At 34.4% G+C, this 17,813-nt stretch overlaps 1 pseudogene; it reads left to right on the top strand.

Moving 5' to 3' along the window:
* Nucleotides 1–8,648: 8,648 nt before the first annotated feature.
* Nucleotides 8,649–13,918, top strand: LOC141388863 (heparan-sulfate 6-O-sulfotransferase 3-B-like; annotated as a pseudogene).
* Nucleotides 13,919–17,813: the final 3,895 nt, after the last annotated feature.

Below are 17,813 nucleotides of genomic sequence, written 5' to 3' on the forward strand. Positions count from 1 at the left end.
TCTGTGGGACCCGCATCAACTCTCAAAAAATTCGTGACGATCCGATCAAAATTGCGACCTGTAGCGTGATTATAAAAAAAATCGGAAAATGGGATGCATTATCTACTATTGCCATATCTCTGATATTTGACCACCTACGACAACCTACTTTACATCGTTGTAAAGGTGATATTTTCTACTTTCCTTGCCAGGTCTTGCTTTTGATGTACCTCTTAAAGAAACAGAGATATTGGCTTTAAAATAAAATGTTGACTTTTCTCCAAATAAGTGTTTGCCCAGTCCGACCCCTAATAATTATCCGACCATCACCAAAATCAATAGGCTTCTTCATCTATGAGACCCCCATTAACCCTCAAATTTTCGTGACGATCCGATCAAAATTGCGACCTGTAGCGTGATTTCCAAAAAAATAGAAAAATGGGATGTATTACCGACTATTGCGATATCTCCGTTATTTGGTTACCTACGCCGACCTAGTTTACATCATTGTAAAGACGGTATCTTCTACTTTCAGAGTCAGACTTTGCTTTTGGAAAGTCCCCAACCAAAGCTGTGATATTCGTCAATATAATTAAAATCGCAAAAATGAAAATTGCGGTTTTATTTGCTACTATTGTAATATCTTCGTTGTTTGATCACCTACGAGCACCTGCTTTACATCATTAGAAAGGTGATATTTTTTACTTTCATTGTCGGGTTTTGCTTTTGGTATACCCCATATAGAAGCTGAGATATTCGCTTTGGAAAAAAACGTTGTCATTTTATCCACCTAAGTTTTTTGCCCTTTCCGACCCCTAAATATTATCCGATCATCACCAAAATCAATAGGCTTCTTCCCCTCAGGGACCCCTATCAACATGCAAAATTTCGTGACGATCCGATCAAAATTGCGACCTGTAGCGTGATTACAAGGTTTAGATGGACAGACGGACACACGGATATCTCCGTTATTTGGTTATCTACGCCGACCTAATTTACATCATTGTAAAGACGGTATCTTCTACTTTCAGAGTCAGACTTTGCTTTTGGAAAGTCCCCAACCAAAGCTGTGATATTCGTCAATATAATTAAAATCGCAAAAATGAAAATTGCGGTTTTATTTGCTACTATTGTAATATCTTCGTTGTTTGATCACCTACGAGCACCTGCTTTACATCATTAGAAAGGTGATATTTTTTACTTTCATTGTCGGGTTTTGCTTTTGGTATACCCCATATAGAAGCTGAGATATTCGCTTTGGAAAAAAACGTTGTCATTTTATCCACCTAAGTTTTTTGCCCTTTCCGACCCCTAAATATTATCCGATCATCACCAAAATCAATAGGCTTCTTCCCCTCCGGGACCCCTATCAACATGCAAAATTTCGTGACGATCCGATCAAAATTGCGACCTGTAGCGTGATTACAAGGTTTAGATGGACAGACGGACAGACGGACAGACGGACGGACGGACGGACTGACGGACGGACACACATAGCCAGATCGACTCAGCTCGTCGAGACATTCATTTTGGTATATATAAGTATGGGTCTGCGACCATTATTTCGATGCGTTACAAACTTTTTGGCCAAAACCAACTTATAATACCCTCTCCACATAGTGGTGTAGGGTATAATGAATGTCTCGACGAGCTGAGTCGATCTAGCTATGTGTGTCCGTCCGTCAGTCCGTCCGTCCGTCCGTCCGTCTGTCCGTCTGTCCGTCTGTCCATCTAAACCTTGTAATCACGCTACAGATCGCAATTTTGATTGGATCGTCACGAAATTTTGGAAGTTGATGGGGGTCCCGGAGGGGAAGAAGCCTATTGATTTTGGTGATGGTCGGATAATATTTAGGGGTCGGAATGGGCAAAAAACTTATGTGGATAAAAAGACAACGTTTTTTTCCAAAGCGAATATCTCAGCTTCTATACGGGGTATACCAAAAGCAATACCTGACAATAAAAGTAGAAAATATTGCCTTTCTAATGATGTAAAGTAGGTTCTCGTAGGTGATCAAACAACGAAGATATCACAATAGTCGCAAATAAAACCCAAATTTTCATTTTTGCGATTTTAATTATAATGACGAATATCACAGCTTTGGTTGGGGACTTTCCAAAAGCAAAGCCTAGCTATGAAAGTAGAAGATCCCAGCTTTACAATGATGTAAACTAGGTCGGCGTAGGTGACCAAATAACGGAGATATCTCAATAGTCGGTAATACATCCCATTTTTCCACTTTTTTGGAAATCACGCTACAGGCCTCAATTTTGATCGGATCGTCACGAAATTTTGAGGGTTAATGGGGGTCACACAGATGAAGAAGCCTATTAATTTCGGTGATGGTCGGATAATATTTAAGGGTCGTAATGGGCAAAAAACTTATTTGGAGAAAAAGACAACGTTTTTTTCCTAAGCGAATATCTCAGCTCCAATATACGGTATACCAAAAGCAGAACCTGGCCGTGAAAGTAGAAAATATCGCCTTTCTAATGATGTAAAGTAGGTTCTCGTAGGTGATCAAACAACGAAGATATCGCAAAAGCCGCTAATAGAACACAACTTTTCATTTTTGCGATTTTAATAATAATGACGAATATCACAGCTTTGGTTCGGGACCTTCCAAAAGCAAAGTCTGACAATGAAAGTAAAAAATCCCATCATTACAATGATGTAGAGCAGGTTGGCGTAGGTATCCAAATAACGGAGATATCGCAATAGTCGGTAATACATCCCATTTTTCCAATTTTTTGGAAATCACGCTACAAGTCGCAATTTTAATTGGATCGTCACGAAATTTTCGGTGTAATTGGGTTCCCACAGAGGAAAAGACCTTTTGATTTTTGATAATGTTCGGATATTATTCAGGGGTCGGAATGTGACAAAAAAAAATATTTGGAAAAAAGACCAACGTTTTATTTCAAAGTTAATATCTCCCTTCTGTAGGAGGTATATCGAAAGCAAAACCTGGCAAAGAAAGTAGAAAATATCACCTTTACAACGATGTGAAGTAGGTTGTCATAGGTGGTCAAACACCAGAGATATCGCAATAGTCGGTAATGCATCCCTTTTTCCATTTTTGTGGAATTACTACGAAATTTTGATCGGATCCTCACGAAATTTTGGGCGTTGATGGGGGTCTAACAGAGAAAGAAGCCTATTGATGGTTGGCATACATCCCACTTTTCCATTTTTTATTTGGGTTGTACTGCCGATGCACTTAAATGCGTTTCAAAAAATTGACCTGTGTTAATGAAGACATTCAGAGCAAAGGCGCTAAGCTATCCAAATTTTAATATTTTGAATTTTATTAGTCAAAATCTTATGAACAGGGGTAGTGGTGTAGGGTATCACATTGTCGGCCCCGACCCGACTATAGCCTTGGCTCATTTGTTTCTATATACCTTGGTTTTTAAAAAATGCATTGCTATTGGGCCTTTAAATTCCACTTGTTAACATTTTGCGGCAATCAACTCAAATCCTGTTATTTTCAATTGAAAAACAATGTACATATCCGATTACCTATTTCCTGATGCACAAACATAATTTTCTGCAATTACATGAGTGTATCCTGGTTAGTACCTTTGTTGTGTGTTCGTGTGTATTTTCACAAAAGTATGCATTCATTCACTCATTTATTCGATGTTTATTTATTTGTGTTTGTCGAAAAGGATGTTGAAATAAAAGCTACTATAATTGAATTTTCATTCGAAACCAATTGCGCGAGCACCATACCACTACCACTGATGATATTTTTATTCAATCAAGTACCAACCAACTATGGTATCAGCACCAGTCGAAGTAGAAGTATTGGTTGCAATAACAGCATAGTCGATCCATAGTAAATACAAACACACACACACACACATGAGGTACTTTACAATACCCATTTAAAGTCGATCCATATAAAAACTGCAGGAACAATGTGAAAATAAATGACAACGCCCCCACCATGAAAATTGGTTTTGTAGTTTTTGTTTCCTTACGCAATTTGTTCCATTATGGCCGCACAAAATAACCGCAATATGTTACCAATAATATTACTAAAGGGGAAAGAGGAGGATGTACAAACATACGTAGTAGGGATGGGCGGTCTTTTTTCTCGGCGGCTATTGTTTTTTGATCATTGAATAATTTGCTGTTATTCAAATTAAATATTGTGGGAATATATTGTTTTTGCTGGACACTTTGCATGACAAAGGTCATAGTAGTTTGGATGCTGAACAAAAATTTTTCAAAAGCATAAACTTGCTCACAAAAAAATCCTAAAAATATTTTTTTATATCCACGATTTTTGGGAAATATTTTTTTTAATCACCCACAATTCTTGGGAAATATTTTTTTAAAATTTCCACTATTTTGGAATAGTATATAATAATTTAAAAAAAATATCCACGATTTGTGGAAAGGTTTTTTTTCAAAAAATCCAAGGTATGTGGAAAAATATTTTAAAAAACTCCACGATTCGTGGGCAAATATTTTTTATACACTACAAGATTTGTGGGAAAATATTTTTAAAAAAATTCACGATTTGTGGGAAAATATTTTTAAAAAATCACGATTTGTGGGAAAATATTTTTTTTAACAAAAAGTTAACTATTTGTATAAATTATTTTTATAAAAGGCTGCGATTTGTGAAAAATATTTTTTTAAAAAAATCCACGATTTGTAAAAAAACATTAAAAAAAAGTCCACAATATTTAAAATTTATTATTTTTTTAAAAGGTTGCGATTTGTGAAAAAATATTTTTTTAAAAAAGTCTGAGATTTGTAAACGTTATTTTAAAAAAAGGCTACGATTTGTAAAAATTATTTTTAAAGAAGTACACATTTGTAAAAAAATATTTTTTCAAAAATCATCGAATTGCCGAAAATCATTTTTATAAAAGGCCATGTTTGTAAAAATTATTTTCTACATTTCTAAAAATTAAAAAAAAATATTTTTTAAAAAATCTACTACCTGAAAATTATTTTTAAAAAATGTACGAATTCTTAAATAATATCATTTGAAAAGTGCACGATTTCTAAAAAAAAACAAAAAATCTACGATTTCTAAAAAAATATTTTTTAAAAAATCTACGACTTTCAAAAAAATATTTTTTTAAACAATATACGATTTTCAAAAAAAAGTATTTTGTAAAAAATCTACGATTTTCAAAAAGAATATTTTTTAAACAATCTACGATTTTCAAAAAAATATTTTTTAAAAAATCCACGATTAATTTTTTTTTTTTAAATTCATGATTTCTAATAATAGATATATGGAAAAATATTCTTTAAAAAATACCCGATTTAAAAAAAAAATATTTTTTTAAAAATTCATGATTTGTCAAAAAATTATTTTTTTAAAAATTCATGATTTGTCAAAAAATTATTTTTTTAAAAATTCATGATTTGTCAAAAAATTATTTTTTTTAAAAAAATCCACGATTTGGGTAAAAAATATTTTTTACAAAATCCACGATTTGGGTAAAAAATATTTTTTAAAAAATCCACGATTTGGGTAAAAAATATTTTTTAAAAAATCCACGATTTGTGTAAAAATATTTTTTAAAAAAATCCACGATTTCTAACGAATACTTTTTTTAAAGATTTCGCGATTTCCAAAAAATAATATTTTAAAAATCCACGATATCTGAAAAAAAAATTTAATATTTGTTTTACGATTTGTGGCTGCGAACACAAATCGTGGATTTTTTAAAAAATATTTTTACATAAATCGTGGATTTTTTTAAAAAATATTTTTACATAAATCGTGGATTTTTTTAGAAATTATTTTCACACAAATCGTGGATTTTTTAAAAAATATTTTTTACCCAAATCGTGGATTTTTAAAAAAAATATTTTTTACCCAAATTTTGGATTTTTAAAAAAATATTTTTTACCCAAATTGTGGATTTTTAAAAAAATATTTTTTCACAAATCATGAATTTTTAAAAAAATACTTTTTTTAAAAAATCGTGGATTTTTTAAAGAATATTTTTCCATAAATCGTAAATGTTTTAAAAATATTTTTCTACAACTCTTGGATTTTTTAAAAAATATTATTCCACAAATCTTGGATTTTTTAAAAATAATTAACCACAAATCGTGTTTTTTAAATATTTAGCTACATATCGTGGATTTTTTAAAAACACTTTTGCATAAATCGAAAATTTAAAAAATTAATAATCTTACGCAAATCGTATATTTTTTACAAACAAAATATTTTCCACAAATCGTCGTGGATTAAAAAAATATTTTTCCAAAAATCTTGGATTTGAAAAAATATATATTTACACAAATCGTATATTTATTTAAAAAAAAAATATATTTTTCACAATCGTCATGGATTAAAAAAAAAATATTTTTCCAAAAATCATCGATTTTAAAATAATATATTCTTCCAAATTTTTTCCAAAAATCATATATTTTGAAATAATGCTTTTTTCAAAAATCGTGAATTTTTTAAAATTATTTTTCCAAAAATCGTAATTTTTTTTGAAATATTTTCCGAAAAATGGTGAATTTCTCCAAAATATTTTTTCATAGTAGAGTATTTTTTAAAATTATATTTATAAAATCGTAAATTTTTTAAAAAATATTTGTACAATAATTGTGGATTTTTTTTTTTACATTAGTGGTTTCACAATTCGTGAATTTTTAAAATATAATTTCACACAAGTCGTAAATTTTTTAAAAAATATGTTTATACAAATCGTAAATTTTGTTAAACATTTTGGTACAAATCGTTAATTTGTTTCCCACAAATCGTGGATTTTTTCAATTACTTTTCCATAAATCGATATTTTGTTTCATTATTTTTTCATAAATCGTGGATTTTTAAACTAATTCTGGATATAAAAAAATATTTTTTAACAATTTCTGGATATAAAAAATATTTCAATTAAGCATATACCATTGTAAGCCTAAAGACTTAGGGTTTAACAAGGACAATTTCCAATAAATAAAAACCAATTATTAATTCAACTCTGCTACAAATGGTCATGAATAGTTAATAAGAAAATCAGATCTCCGTGGAAGTACTTTGCAAGCTAACCTTACTATCCGAACAGATACATATTTACAACAACAAATGAAAAACGAATATTAAATAAAAATTCAAAATAAAAAACAAAACCAAGGACAAAAATCGCAATATACCTTTAAATACAAATCATGACTAAATGACGGCCAAATGATGTTCCACCCGTTAGTTGTATAAGTAAAAATACCGTCACATCATGACGACCCATTTCGAATTGAAAATCCTCATTGAGAACATCATCGTAACTGAGGCCAGGATTGGCTATAATTATATTTTCCTTTACTTACCTGAGGTTACCATTGTTATCATTTTTAACCTGCAAAGCGTTCCTTAACCCCAAAAAGTGATAAAACTGGCAGCAACTTTTTAAGAGAGTGAGAGAGGAGAGAGAGCACCTATGCCTTTCTCTTCTACCACAGGCTACCAGCAAAATTTCTGCAGGTAAAAAATGGTAGAACTGATTTTTCGACTTTTGTTTGACGATTATTTCACAATGAAGAAAAAATGGACGAAAAACAGAAGAAACAGTCGAACACTGACAAAACTAAATTAAAAACTGTGAACTAAAAGACGAAAATTAATTTTTTACGTTTCATTTCGATATTGCTACCAGATCTACCATTTTTCCGTTCCTTTACTTTTCTGGTAGAAATGTTCATGAGAGAGCAATTTTGAGTCTTTTCTCTTTTACCACTTTTGAATGATCTTCGTTGAGCGCTGATATATGTTGTTGTTGCTGTTGCGTTTGTGACTGTGGCTGGGACTATGACTGGTGTTGTTGTTGACCACGGGACGATGATAATGACGACGACTGATGAACCATTAAGGCACCGGTTGATGAGGCTTGGGCAGATGCAGTACCTAGTGCACCAGCCGATACAACAATTTCATTGTATGGTGGTATATCCGGTTGTAAAATCATGCTGCGTTTCGATAATACACAGACCTGAAAAAAGAAAAAGAGACGTTCTGTTGTTGAATGTTGAAATTGATTAATTCCACGATTTATAAAAAAATATTTCACAAAATCCATGATTTAAAAAAAAATAGTTTAAAAAATCTCCTACTTGTAAAAACAATAAAATACACGATTTGTAAAAATGTTTGTGAAAGAATATTTTTTTTTTAATTTACAATTTGTACAAAATATTTGTAAGAAAAAAATTATTTTTTCGTCAACGATTTGTGACATTTTATTTATTTTTAAAATCCACGATTTTTGGAAAAATATTATTTTAATTCACTACTTTCTAGAGCTTTGGGGTCATAATGTCAGGATCCAGAAACATAAGGAGTTCCTTTTGATGGTATTTAAGGCTCCTTTATAAATACATGTTTCTAAACACTCCCTTTTGCGCATGTATAAAGACTCCTTTCTGATCGTCTGTTCTTGTCTTTAAGGTTCCTTTGTGATCGTCTATAAAGCTTCCATTTTTCTCGTCCTGCTCTTCTCATAGGACTCTCTTCTGCTCGTTATAATGCTTCCTTATTCTCTCTCCTCTATACTCATCTATAGAGATTGCCTTCTTCTCATCTATAAAGACTCCCTTGATGTTGTCTATAAAAACTCCCTTTTGCTCGTCTATTAAATCTCCCTTCTAGTTGTGCATAAGGACTCCCTTGTGGTCGTATATGCTTGAAATGGTTTCCAAGCACTGTGCCATTAAATATGTGTGCGCTCAAAAAAATTCTGAAAACAAAAACTCACTATCCTGCTATTATTATAAAAAACATTATCAATTATTAATTGCTGAGAATGCTTCAATAGCATTATATCATTCAATACTTTTTATCAATACATCCAATTTCAATTTCAACATTCAATAACAAAACGACTCTTTTTCTTTTTTCAGGTCTGTGCGTTATCGAAACGCAGCATGATTTTACAACCGGATATACTACCGTACAATGAAATTGCAGCATCGCCTGGTGCACTAGGTGCTGCATCTGCCCAAGCCTCATCAACCGGTGCCTTAATGGTTCATCAGTCGTCGTCATCATCGTCCCGTGGTCATCAACAACACCAGTCACAGTCCCAGCCACAGTCACAACCACACACGCAACAGTAACAACAACATCTATCAGCGCTGGCCTCAGCGAAGAGCATTCAACAGAATAATATAATGATAGCCAATTCTGGCCTCAGTTACGATTATGTTCTCAATGAGGATTTTCAAATTCGCCATGGGTGGTCATGCTGTGATGGTATTTTTACATATCCAAAAAGCGCGTGGAACATCATTTGGCCGTCATTTAGTACATGATTTGGATTTAAAGGTATGTTGCGATTTTTGTCCTTGGTTTTGTTTTTGTTTTGAGTTTTTATTATACCCTCAGCCTTTAGGCTAAAGAGGGTATTTACACTTTGATACGACCAAAAATGTGCCTCATCGAAATAATGGTTTTAGACCCCAAGTATGTTTGTACGATATCCGTTTCAGACAATTTTGAGTCGATCTACCAATGTCCGTCCGTCTGTCTGTCTGTCTGTCTGTCTGTCTGTCTGTCCGTCTGTCTGGCTGGTGCGAACGATAACTCTCGAACGAATCAATCGATTCCGTTCAAATTTTGGGTATCGAAATATTCTGTCCAGATTTGATTTAAGTTCGAAGATGGGCCATACCGGTCCACTCCTTCAGGTACCTACCCCACAAAAGTTCAAAATTGTTCGGAAAATTTGTCCGCACGATAACTCTTGAAGGGAGTAACCGAATTAGTCCATACTTTGCACATCGTGACATTTCTACCAGACATAGATAAGGTTCCAATATGGACCCTATTGGTTAAGTCTTTCGGGTACCTCCCACACAAAATTTTGCTTAAGTGCAGTTTAAGGCCTGCTCTCGAATCGCTTTGATTTTTGTTGCAGCCACTTGTATTTACTACCCCCATTACGACGATATAATTTTTTTCCGGAGCAAGTCCATACTTCCTCAGAAATTAGCACGAAACCTGCAAACAACCCATATACGAGTAATACCATGTGTCGTAGTTAGAGCGCACGATAACTCTCGAACGGATCTACATCTTTGGTTCAAATTTTAGGTCTTTCAATATTTTGTCCAAACATAGTTTAAACTGCAAGATAGACCATATCGGTCCACTCCTTCCGGTACCTCCCCCACGAAGGTTGAACATTTTTCGCCAAGATGGTGGGCATGATAACTCTAGGAGGGAGTAACCGAATTGAGCCAAACTTTGCTATTGGTAATATTACTTTCAGGCGTAGATCGGGTTCTAATATGGACTATATCGGTCCACTCATTTGGGTACCTCCCACACAAAATTTGAAAAAAGTATAGTTTAACAACTCCTCTCTGATCTTATTAATTTGTAATTTTTTTCGTGGGCAAGTTCATACTTCCTGAGATAATGACCAAAAAAGGTCCAGAAAATCCTACCGGCACCACCTAAACTGGCTAATGTGTAAAATAACCCTTTAAGAGAGAAATTTAGCTCAAACTTTGTAAATTGAAAAGTATAATTGTAATATATTTAAATTCAGAAAATTAAGTACAACATTTTTAATTATATAGTCTGTAAGGAAAATATCCATAGACTAATAAAGAAAAAAAAATTATTACCTACAGATTTGTATTAGGTGCGAATATGTACTACATCGGATCAACAGCTAAAAACCTACAGAAGTATTGTGTTAACTTTTTATCTTCGCGTACGTGGCTGAGGGTATATCTCTGTCGGCTCAGCTGACTGATACTTTCTTACTTGTTTAATATTTGTTTTTCATTTGTTATTGTTGTAAATGTGTGTCTGCTCCGATAGTAAGGTTGGCTTGCAAAGTATTTCGAAGGATATCTGATTTTCTTACTAACCATTAATGACCATTTGCAGCTGAGTTGAATTAATAATTGGCTTTAATTTATTGGCCATTGTCCTTGTTAAAACCTAAGTCTTTAGGCTAACGAGGATATATGCCTAATCGAAATATTCTTGAATGAAAAATATTTTTTGTATCCAGAAATTGTTTAAAAATATTTTTTATATCCAGAATTTGCTTAAAAATATTTTTCAAAAAATCCAAAATTTCCGCAAAAATATTTTTTAACAAGTGAGCAAAGGCTATAGTCGGAACGGGGCCGACCATGTGATACCCTGCACCACTACGCCTGTGCATAAGCTTTTCACTGGTAAACATTTCTTTTGGGGAATATAATCCGACTACCACCAAAAATAATATGCCTCTTTCTCTCTGGCAACCAAAATATCTCTAAGCAACCAAAATTTCGTGACCATCCGATCAGAATTACGACCTGTAGCTTGATTGCAAAAAATAGAAGAATTGGATGCATTACCGACTATTGTGGTATATTCCTTGTTTGACCACCTTCGCCAACCTGCTTTACAACAATGTAAAGGTAATATTTTATTCTTCCATTGACAGGCTTTGCCGTTGGAATATTACTACCAGAAGCACTATCACCAAAATCAATAGGCTTCTTCCTCTGTGGGGCCCCCATCTACCCCCAAAATTTCGTCACTATCCGGGCAAAATTCCAACTATTACTGAATTTTACAATATCTCGGTTTGCTCACTTACGCCAACATACTTTGCATCAATACAAACGAGATCTTTTCTTCTTCCATTGACGGGCTTTCCTTTTGGAATACTCCAACCAGAAGCGGAGATATTCGCATAAGAAAAAACGTTGACTTTTCTCCACATAAGCTTTTCGCTTATTCCGACTCCTGAATATTATCCGACCATCACCAAACTAAATAGGCTTCTTCCTCAGTAGGACCCGCATCCACTCCCAAAAAATTCGTGACGTTCCGATCAAAATTGCATTACCAACTATTGCGATATCTCTGTTGTTTGAGCAGCTACGACAACCTACTTTACATCGTTGTAAAGGTGATACTTTCTACTTTCCTTGCTTTTGATATACCTCTTAAAGAAAGAGAGATATTGGCTTTGAAATAAAACGTAGACCTTTTCACCAAATAAGTTTTTGCCCATTCCGACACCTGAATATTATCCGACCATCATTAAAATCAGTAGGCTTCTTCCTCTGTGGGACCCCCATTAACCCCCAAAATTTCGTGACGAGCCGATCAAAATAGCGACCTGTAGCGTGATTACAAGGTTTAGATGGACAGACGGACAGACGGTCGGGCACACATAGCCAGATCGACTCAGCTCGTCGAGACATTCATTTTGGTATATATAAGTATGTGTCTACGACCATTATTTCGATGCGTTACAAACTTTTTGGCCAAAACCAACTTATAATAATTCCCTCCCCACATAGTGGTGTAGGGTATAAAAATCCACGATTTATGTGAAAATATTTTTTTAAAAATCCAGCATTTTTGTAAATATATTTTTTTAAAAAATCCACCATTTTCGTAAATATATTTTTTTAAAAAAAAATCCCCGATTTTATGTAAATATATTTTTAAAAAAAATCAGGATTAATGTAAAAATATTTTTTAAAAAATCCTCGTTTATGTTCGTCTATAAAAACTGTAAAGACTCTTTTTGGGGACCCTTCCCAAAAATCCCGTCATTGTCGTTTTTTGCTTATCCTTCAGTTTATTATTATGTTTTTTTCTATTCCTTCCTTTACTCAAGATAAAAAAATATTCTTTGGCCATGCCATTAGACCATAACCGATCGCAAGTAATATGATAAGCTGTTGTTCATAACCTGTCATCATGGTGTGGAATATTAATAAGCCAAACAATGTGGTATTTTTATGAAACCAAAATTCTTTTTGTTATGGCCACATCGTAAAATCTTGACCATTTCAAAGTTCTCCTTTTTCTGTGAGACAAATAAATTATTCTGCGAATAATTTTTTATTCGTTTATAATTGAATATAAAATTGAAATTTAAATACTTTGATTTTAAACGACATTTTAAGGGACCATTGGAAGTCTGGTGCGTTCTGAGAATATCAATTGAAAGTTTGAAAGAAGGAATGAAAGAAGCAAAATAAGGTTTTGATTTTGAGAATTTTGTTCTTCGGATTTTTTCAACCTTCAATAATATTAATATTTATTTTTTTCCTTTTGTTTTCCAGCGTCCCTGCGAATGTCAACGCCAACGTAAATGTTGCTAATGTTTCCGTCCACATCGTAATGAAAATTAGCTATTTTCACGTTACTCAATCGGTTGGAGATGTGGCCTTCACGCCTATTGGACAGAGTCAAGGTAAATTTATAGAAGGTATGTGCATGAATTACAACAACTAACAAATTTACAAAAACAACATTGTTGGTATTGAAAATTAATTGTCAAAGAAAATATTGAATAATAGGGTCGTTCCAAAAATTTCCTCAGGAAAAACATAAATACATTTTGAAAATCCTCCAAAATAGAACAAATTTGAATGACATTGTAAATATAAAGCATTCAGAATTGTCGTAGGTCATTTTTACTACAAGTTTAGGAAGAAAAACAGTATTTTATGGAGGCAAATTTCGATGTTTCAAATTTCATGAGTAGACCCTATTACATTTTGAAAACTAAATTTACAAAAAAAGTAAGAATACAGCTGATTGTCACTTCTACCTTCTATAAATGTACCTTGGACAGAGTTGACCAGTTGTGTGGATCAGGTGTTGGATAAAAATGAAGATGAATCCGCGAAACGAAGATATTTCAATATTTCACTGATACGAGAACCTCTCGTGCGCTATATGTCCGAATATCGCCATGTTAAACGCGCAACATGGAAAAATTCATGACATTGGTGTCTGGGTAAACACAATGATTGGTTGGATGTTACCATTGATGAATTTGCCGGTTGTGAATCTAACCTGGCGACAAATCGCCAAACACTGATGTTAGCCGATTTGGCATTGGTGGGCTGCTACAATAAATCAGCAATGAATGGGATCGTGTAATGTTGGCCAGTGCTGACAATCACATGGTAGTGCTGGAATAGCTGGATGTGCCGGGAGTCGAGTATCTCACTAAAGTTTTCAACCTGTCGCTAGCCACCCATATCGTTCCCGATGTCTGTAAAATGAGCAGGGTGGTCGCACTACTGAAGCCATATAAGGATTCGAATTCGCCCGTAGCAAAGACCTTAGTCCTCAGAAATAGCTATCCGATTGCTGATGATCAGCATGTATTCCGTAAGCAGCAAAGCACGACAGCACACCATCTCCACACATATTATTTAATAGTCAAAGACTCAACCAGAGCAAGGCGAGTGGCAGAACAATGCCACTGTCAAGCTATCCACTCTGTTGGAGGACATCGAGCAGACAACCCTCCGGCCAATTTTGTAACGTTGGATAATCAACGATATATATGGAACTCAGGAACAAGAAGTTCAAACCCCGTAGAGTGAAACAGGAAGTTCTCTATCCCACTCCCTCCTGACGGCATTGAGATCGTAACTTATACGGATGATTTTACGATCTTTGCGACTTGTACCTTTACTGATGTCATTTTTGAAAGGCTGAACACAGACATTTTTCGACGCGAGGAATAACAAATATCCGCCACTAAATCTACGGCTTCTCCCCTTCTTTTCATTACTGGCCTGGATATAGTTTTCGAAGTAGGTAATGCCAAGCAACTCGGAATTCCCTGGGGACTTACAAATAAGCTTTCAGAGCTAACATACGCGGACGACGTAGCATTAATTGCGGCCACAAATAGTGATATGCAAACCAGAGTTACGTGTTTAGCAAATGAAGCACGTAAAGTTGGACTAAAAGTCAAAATAAGCAAAACAAAGAATATGTCTATCAACTCTGCAGTTAACACAAACATATTTTTAGACGATGAGACCCTAGAAAATATTAGCGAATTCGAATACCTAGGAAGCCAATTACGACGGATCGTGGGGCAAGAAAGGATATGGAGGCTAGAATACGCAAAGCCAGAAATGCTTTCGGAATGCTAAACAATGTATGGCGTAATAACAGTCTACGTCTGCACACCAAAATACTGATATTTAATAGTTGCGTCAAAACAGTACTATTGTATGGATGTGTGACATGGCTTGTGACAAAGGCAACGACGAGCAAAATACAAGCGTTTGTGAATAGATGTCTTCGAGCAATTCTCAAAATATGGTAGCCTAATACCATAACAAATGATAGGTTATGGGAAGTAACAAAACAAGATGGCATTGAAAAAGACATTCGAATGAGGAAATATGGCTGGCTTGGGCATACTCTGCGCAAACACACCGATGATATACCACAATCAGCTCTATCATGGAATTCGCAAGGTGCAAGAAGAAAAGGAAGACTAAAAGTTACATGGAAGCGAACAATCCAGAAAGAAACGTCCAAATCAATAAACGAACTCAGATTCATAGCCCGAAATAGGGAAGAATGGAAACAATACATCAAAGAACCATGCCATTCACCACATGGACGGGACAGAGGTGAGAACAGAGTTGAATGTCATGGTTGACGGTAGCAGAATTCCGACCACAAACTACCCCATAATTCTAGGGGTTACATTCGACAGCATGTTCATCTTGTCCGCGCATACCACATCTATCTACGACAAGCTGAGATGTTCCTACATCAACTATGACATTCAACTCTGTTCTCACCTCTGCCCCGTCCATGTGGTGAACAGAATGGCCGTAGATTTAGTGGCGGATATTTGCATATTCCCTGCGTCGAAAAATGTCTGTGTTCAGCCTTTCGAAAATGACATCAGTAAAGGTACAAGTCGCAAAGATCGTAAAATCATCCGTATACGTTACGATCTCAATGCCGTCAAGTCGCTAGCCGGCAGCATTTGAGGTATAGATAAGAAAGCTTTGTTGGTCTGTGGTAGGTTTTGCGGCGCCAGTATGGACCGCGAATATAAGTGTAACGCAATGGAAAGATATTCAAACTTGTAGAATGCCGCCTTGAGAACTGCAACATGGTGCCTCTTCATGATTACATGAGGAGACTAAGATTCTTCCGGTAAGGCAACACAATGGCATGCTTTCGTTGCAGTAGCTGCTCGGGTGATAAGCAAGCCTATCAAGCAGATTTAAATAGTATTCACAGGGATGCAGTCGTAGATGCCATAAATAACTCTTGTTTGAAAGCGATCCACGAAGACCTCCCCCCCTCACACTACGCTCGAGATGTTGCAGACGTCTGAATTTCTTATAGGGCAAGTATCGATGACACCATGCAAAGCATCTGCCCAGAATGCGACACAGGCCCGCACAACACACTGCACCTTTTTAACTGCCCTGCCAAACCTTCAAGTAACTCCAGTAGATTTCTGGTTACATCTCACCGAGGTAGCCACATTCCTAAAACTGGAGATAGGCCCAGAGCCAATTTAACTAAGAAAAGTTAACTTGTGACACCAGCTAAGTCTCCCGTGCCCAATATACCACCACCAGAAGCTCCCATTGATCCCGTGCAGTGCAGGAACTTTTTAAACTACACAGAATTTGGAAATGCAATGGCTAAATGATATAAAAACGTCTTTAAATGGTAAGAGGACAGAACAAAAAATAAAGTTTAATTCAAATAATATAAAAACAAATATTTTATTTTTAATTTTTCAATCCTGGAACAAGAAGATGATTTACCCGATTTACGCGACGCCAATTTGGGCACGATCACAGAAGATGTTTTGGCTTCGTTCATCAAATAATTGTCAAATTAAGTGCCTTGGAACACACCGGAATAGCTCTCATAAATACCATTACAACTTTTTAATTTTTGAGTTTTTGTTTGTAAAACAAAATGTTTTTTTATATTTTACACAAAAAAAAATATATATATAAACAAGAAATTAAATGGAATGGTGAACAAGGATACGTAGTATCAGAATTTATGCGTTAGATGAAAAAAACTAAACGGTAAGTTTACTGGCTTGTAAGTTTTATGATTGTTAGGGACACATCCCACAATAACAATATGGCATCACATATTGTAATATTAGCGGAGTGGCGTCGCGTATTACTACACTGTCGATATGGCAACACTCTTAGTCAACCGCCACACAGAGGGGAAATTTGTGTTAAAATTCGATCAAAAGCCCTAGAAAGCTCATTTATAGTCGGATTGATATAAAATTTTGCACAAAGCATATCTTCTGTACAAGGGTTAATCCTATAGAAAATAATGAAAATCGGTCCAGATTTGGGTGCAGCTTCCATATATATTCGAATCTGATATGAGATAAAAATGCACCAAAATCACTGAAATTTGACACATGCAACCTGAACCAGCCTAAAAAACATTGAGCCAATTTTCAAACAAATCGGTACAGATGTATAGATAGTCCAATATACATATATTTCATTCCAAATTTTATTTTTTGAAACTTACTTAAATTAAATTTTTCTCAATTCACATGAGAAAAGCCGTGAGTATTTCTGAATAATGCAAACATATTTGATAGGTGTTGGTTTAGTATGATAAATAAGAATCCCGGTTATAAGGTGGAACAAAATTTAGTGTGAGTAAACCTTGCAATTCCATATAAAAATATTTCATATTTTAGTTGAGAAAAATTAGATTTTTTCGGAATGGCGCAAATATGAGCAATTTTTTATGATTGAATCTGATATTTGAGACTCAAGCGCATAAAACATTAGAAGAAACTATGGTCGGGAAACGACGGGGAAATAGACTTTTTCACTATTGAAATTGTAGTAATCTTAAAAAGTATCATAAAAAATTTTCATTAAGAGGATATGTACCACCATTATTAAAGAGCAAAGATGTAAAATCAATCTGAAAATTTTAAATGGTAATCTTGTTCGGAGACTGTACAAAAACAATAAATCTTGAAAAATATAAATTTTCGCGAAAATAATGTCATTTTAATGTTCACCTAATTTCTTAGTTTTC

The sequence above is a fragment of the Musca autumnalis genome, unplaced genomic scaffold (genome assembly GCF_047663935.1).
Source record: "Musca autumnalis isolate F117 unplaced genomic scaffold, ASM4766393v1 scaffold_1, whole genome shotgun sequence".
Lineage (NCBI taxonomy): Eukaryota > Metazoa > Arthropoda > Insecta > Diptera > Muscidae > Musca > Musca autumnalis.